Here is a 6,375-nt window from a genome sequence, read left to right on the forward strand (position 1 = left end):
CAACCACTGCGCCACCAGGGAAGCCCCATCCCATAGATTTTGTAAGGTTGTGTTTTCATTGTCATTTGTCTCTGAGGTATTTTCTGATTTCCTCTTTGATTTGATCATTGACCCATTGGTTTTTTAGTAGCATGTTGTTTAGTCTCTATGTGTTTATTTTTTCCCCATTTTTTCTCTCTGTGGTTGATTTCTAGTTTCATACCATTGTGGACAGGAAAGATGTTTGAAGTAATTTCTATCCTCCTATATTGTTGAGGCTTGTTTTGTGACCTAGTATGTGGTCTATTCTAGAGAATGTTCCTTGCATGCTTGAAAAGGATCTGTAGGAATGGGAAAAATCACCATAGAAAAGGCAAATATATACAAGAATTGAAGATTACTTAAATAAGCCAGTACATAGGTTAAAAAACAATCAAAAAATTTGGTAAAAGTGATTATCACTACAATTAACAGCAAAAGGATAAACATGAAGATGTAAAATAGGACATCAAAATCATAAAATGTTGGGGAGGGGAGTAAAAAAATGTAGATCTTTTGGAATGTGTTTGAAGTTATATGACTATTACTCTAATATATATATATATTTTTAGATTTCTGTCTTTAAATTTATTTATTTATTTATTTATTTTTGGCTGTGTTGGGTCTTCATTTCTGTGCAAGGGCTTTCACTAGTTGTGGCAAGCGGGGGCCACTCTTCATCGCAGTGTGCGGGCCTCTCACTATCGCGGCCTCTCTTGTTGCGGAGCACAGGCTCCAAACGCGCAAGCTCAGTAGTTGTGGCTCACGGGCCTAGTTGCTCCGTGGCATGTGGGATCCTCCCAGACCAGGGCTCGAACCTGTGTCCTCTGCATTAGCAGGCAGATTCTCAACCACTGTGCCACCAGGAAAGCCCTGACTATCACTCTAAAGCAAGTAGATATAGTTATGGGTTAGCATGCTTGAAAACCAGGGTAGCCACAAATCAAAAGCATGCAGTAGATTCAAACACCAAAGAGAAAGGAACTCAAGCATAATACAAAAGAAAACCATCAAATCACAAAAGGAAAAACCAAAAGAAGAAGAGATGAACAAATAAGAACTACAACGTCAACCCTCAAAATCTTCTGGTGATCAGTAAGGGGCTTCCTATAGCACCACCTATTGCAAAACATCAATAAACAAGAGGATGTTCTTTATCTTTAAAGTTGAAATGCTTTACAAGGCTCTGAGAACTGGTGGAAAGGATTTGAGAACTTTCTCATCTTCTTTAAATCACTGGAGATAACACGTCTTTAAGCCTCTTGAATTGTTTTCCCTGAATTTTAATTTTCTAAAATTTCCATTACGTTCCTCTAACTAAAACAATTGCCTAATCTCTGATATTTTCCATTGTGATATACCTCATTCTGTTAAGAAAATCACATGCACACATACTACCAGCTTTTATTTATAATAACAAAGTTCCAATGATCTTTTTTTTTTAAAGTTGCTTAGGAGCACCAAAAGGAAAGATGACTGATGGATTGAACATACAAACATGTGAAATCCACAAGTGAGGCGTCTAACATAATGCTGTACCTTTTGATGTCTACATGTTTTTGCCACTTAAAGATGACTTACAGGGCACTGCATCAAGATGACAAAGTTAGCCCCAAATCCATCAAAGTATGGGGGGGTGCTTTAAAACCCTATATAAGAATATTTGTCAATGAGAATATCTTTCAAGCAACTCCACTTTATAACTGCAGAACAAAAACCTTACTTTACAATGGTGACATCTAGCGGTCACCATCTTAACCAAATGACTAAAGCATCACCAGTAGTGGGACAATAAGAGATTATATGGCTTTATTTATTTTTTTTTTTTTTTGCGGTACGCGGGCCTCTCACTGTTGTGGCCTCTCCCGTTGCGTAGTACAGGCTCAGCGGCCATGCCTCATAGGCCTAGCCGCTCAGCGGCATGTGGGATCTTCCCAGACCGGGGCACGAACCTGTGTCCCCTGCATCGGCAGGCGGGTTCTCAACCACTGCGCCACCAGGGAAGCCCAGCATTTGCTTATTGATACCAAGGAAGTGCTTTCGTATGGCTGCTTGGTTTAAGAACACTATGGCGTTGGTCATACTTTTCCTTCCCTACCCAAGTTAGAAAACCCGCGTCCCCTGCATCGGCAGGCAGACTCTCAACCACTGCGCCACCAGGGAAGCCCTATATGGCTCTTTGTGAGTTGCAACATGAAGTACACTGCATCACCTATGACCAATTCTTGCCCAAAGTATTTAACTTGAAGTTAATCAAGCCTTTAGTTCCACGTTACAGGAAATTCAAGGGATACAGGAACAGATTAAATAGCACTATGAAAAAAACAGACAAATCCAGAAGGTGGGGCATTAAAAAAAAAAAACTGGTCTGTTTTTTTCAAAGAGTCCCTACAATTGCAGGGGTGGGGGTGAAGCAGTGATGTAGAAAAAAGTGGGAGAATTGTTCCCAGGGGACTATTGATCATTGATATGTTACTTGAAGTTTCCAGTAAAGGTTTACTATGGCCTATAGGGTTTTGATAGATGAGGTAAAGAACTACATCTTGCCTTTCCTTTCATTGCTTCCCCTAGTAACATCAGCTAGAAAGAAGCCTCGCCAAGGTTTAAAAAAGTCAACTTCTATTTGACTTAATATCTTCATCAACAAGGTAACTACATTAGTCCCATGATTTGGAAAAGATTGCAAAGAGCCAAGTGTAACAGTAGCATAGGGATCGCAGTAGTATAGCACTGAATGGTCACTTTCCCCTCCCCTCCCCCCAGCCAACCTCCAAGACCCCAGTGAGCCCCAGAAGCATGGAATCAGATCCGATTCCAGTGCTCATCACCTCCCAAACTCAAAACAAATTTCTCCCCTCCCTCTCTGAGACCCACTCCACTTTTTCTTTTAAGCCCTCAAAACACAGAATCAGACTGTTTTCCCTTTTTCAGACAATGAGGCTACTCACCTGCCTCCCCCAAAGGGAGGCTACACTTAGGGATTCCAGGGGAACCCCTCTCTAACCTAAGGAATTCTTCTAAGGAACCTGCTTCTAAGTTCTGGAGGAGTTACCTTTAATAAATCCAAGGAGTGGAATTGTTAGTCCCTTTTTATAACCAAAGATTGGCTGGGGAGGAGAACCCACAGATTTCATCTCTGGCAACACATCACCTCTGGCAGGATACACCACTACATCATATTTTGAAACATGTTTTTTTTTAACCTAAAGAATAATATGGACATCACACCAACTAGGATGGCTATAATAATAATAATTTTTTTTTTAAAGAAAATACAAGTGTTGAAGACATGGAGACAGCCTCAGAAATTTCAGGGATTCAACTGACCTAAGTCCAATGTAACTCGGGGGGTTTTTTGATAAATTTGTTTATTTTATTTACTTATTTTTGGCTGCATTGGGTCTTCATTGCTGCACGTGTGCTTCCTCTAGTTGTGGTGAGCGGGCACTACTCTTCATTGCAGTGCGTGGCCTTCTCATTGCAGTGGCTTCTCTTGTTGCAGAGCACGGGCTCTAAGCACGTGGGCTTCAGTAGTTGCAACACATGGGCTCAGTAGTTGTGGCTCACAGACTCTAGAGCGCAGACTTAGTAGTTGTGGCACACGAGCTTAGTTGCTCCGCAGCATGTGGGATCTTCCGGGACCAGGGCTCAAACCCATGTCCCCTGCATTGGTGGGCGGATTCTTAACCGCTGCACCACCAGGGAAGCCCAATGTAACTGGTTTTAAGTATGCGTATCTGGTTATGTTTCAATAGCTCCTTTGAGTTAAGTTTTCAGAGATTAGGTTCCAGTTTCTCTTTTATATCTCCAAATAATAAGTCAACAATTGATGGGTAGATACTTCCAACTGTTACTGGAATAAGGAAGGAAGATCTGAAAATTTTTTTATTGAGGTATAGTTGATTTACAACGTTGTGTTAATTTATGCTGTACAGCAAAGTGATTCAGTTACATATATATACATTCGTCTTTTTTATATATATATTCTTTTCCATTATGGTTTCTCTTAGGATATTGAATATAGTTCTCTGTGCTATACAGTAGGACCTTGTTGTTTATCCATTTTATATATAAAAGCTTACATCTGCTAACCCCAGCCTCCCACTCCATCCCTCCCCTAGCCCAATCCCCTTTGACAACCACCAGTCTGTTCTCTGTGTCTGTAAGTCTGTTTCTGTTTCATAGATACGTTCATTTGTGTCATATTTTAGATTGCATATAAGTGATATATGGTATTTGTCTTTCTCTTTCTGACTCACTTCACTTAGTATGATAATCTCTAGTTGCCTCCATGTTGCTGCAAATGGCATTATTTTCTTCTTTTTTAAGGCTGACTAGTATTCCATTGTATATATATGTACCACATCTTCTATATCCATTCATCTGTCGATGGACATTTAAGTTGTTTTCATGTCTTGGCTATTGTAAATAGTGCTGCTGCTGTGAACATAGGGATGCATGTATCTTTTTGAATTATAGTTTTGTCTGGATATATGCCCAGGAGTGGGATTGCTTGAGGAGATCTGAAAATTTAAGAACCCATGCCAGACATCTATTATCCAAAGAGAAGTATAAACACACACACACACCAAGATAACAATAACTCCTTGGTTCAATACAGTCTTCCTTTGAAAAGTACACAATAGATATATATGAAAAGTCCCTTTATATCAGGTTAGGGTATAAGAAGCGACTTCCCACAAAGGGGACTCAGGGCCCAACATTCAAACCTTCTCCCTGCAGATTATCGAGGATTATGACCTTTCCTTCCCTGGGTCCCTCTTCTCTGCAATGTTCAAGAACCCATCACTTAGGGTAGCTCCTTAGTCATAGAGTCCATAGACTTGTACTGCCAAGTCAGTTTTACCTTTCAAAAAATGCTGATACAGGGCTTCCCTGGTGGCGCAGTGGTTGCGAGTCCGCCTGCCGATGCAGGGGACGCGGGTTCGTGCCGCGGTCCGGGAAGATGCCACGTGCCGCGGAGCGGCTGGGCCCGTGGGCCATGGCCGCTGAGCCTGCGCGTCTGGAGCCTGTGCTCCGCAACGGGAGAGGCCACGGCAGTGAGAGGCCCGCGTACCGCAAAAAAATGCAGACCAAACAATTTTAAATGTACCATGAATAGGTTATTATATTACTTAATAAACCAATTAATAAGAAAGTGAATTATAGGAACATATAGAAAAAAACAGGTTTTAATATATTGATGATTTGACATGAAATAGTGACATCAACAAAGATAATATAAAACACTTAATATAACACAAAAAGAACATCATCCACAAACAGGTTCATGTGTCACTAATTCAAAGATCATGTAATATTAGTCATTGCCCAAGAAAAAATGAATTGCCCTGAAATCTTACAGCTCATATTTGAAAGAACTTGTTAAAGTCTCCACATGTGACAAAATCCCAGAAATTCACAAGACATTACCAATGAGGTGTGAAGTTGAAAGAAACTTTTCTAAACTATCGATTAAACAATTATCGTCATGTCAAAAGGTGATCAAAGAGTATGAAACAAATCTGAGGGGGGAGAAGTATTACAGAGATGTGTCAGGCAGTTAATTAATAAAAGTATTAAGTAAAATTCAGAAAAATAATTCTGAACTTTGTGATGTTTAAGGAATATTTTTTTCACTTGCAAGAGGATTTATTTATTTATTTATTTTAACATCTTTATTGGAGTATAATTGCTTTATATTGTTGTGTTAGCTGCTGCTGTATAACAAAGTGAATCAGCTATACGTATACATATATCTCCATATCCCCTCCCTCTTGCGTCTCTCCCCCCCACCCCCTATCTCACCCCTCTAGGTGGTCACAAAACACCAAGCTGATCTCCCTGTGCTATGTGGCTGCTTCCCACTAGCTAGCTATTTTACATTTGGTAGTGTATTTATGTCCATGCCACTCTCTCACTTCGTCTCAGCTTACCCTTCGCCCTCCCTGTGTCCTCAAGTCCATTCTCTACATCTGCGTCTTTATTCCTGTTCTGCCCCTAGGTGCTTCAGAACCTCTTTTGTTTTTTTTTTGTTTTGTTTTTTTGGTATTCCACATATATGTGTTAGCATACGGTATTTGTTTTTCTCTTTCTGACTTACTTCACTCTGTATGACAGACTCTGGGTCCATCCACCTCACTACCACTAACTCAGTTTCATTTCTTTTTATGGCTGAGGAATATTCCATTGTATATATGTGCCACATCTTCTTTATCCATTCATCTGTAGATGGACACTTAGGTTGCTTCCATGTCCTGGCTATTGTAAATAGAGCTGCAGTGAACATTGTGGTACATGACTCTTTTTGAATCATGGTTTTCTCAGGGTATATGCCCAGGAGTGGGACTGCTGAGT

The sequence above is a fragment of the Physeter macrocephalus genome, chromosome 9, assembly GCF_002837175.3.
Source record: "Physeter macrocephalus isolate SW-GA chromosome 9, ASM283717v5, whole genome shotgun sequence".
NCBI lineage: Eukaryota > Metazoa > Chordata > Mammalia > Artiodactyla > Physeteridae > Physeter > Physeter macrocephalus.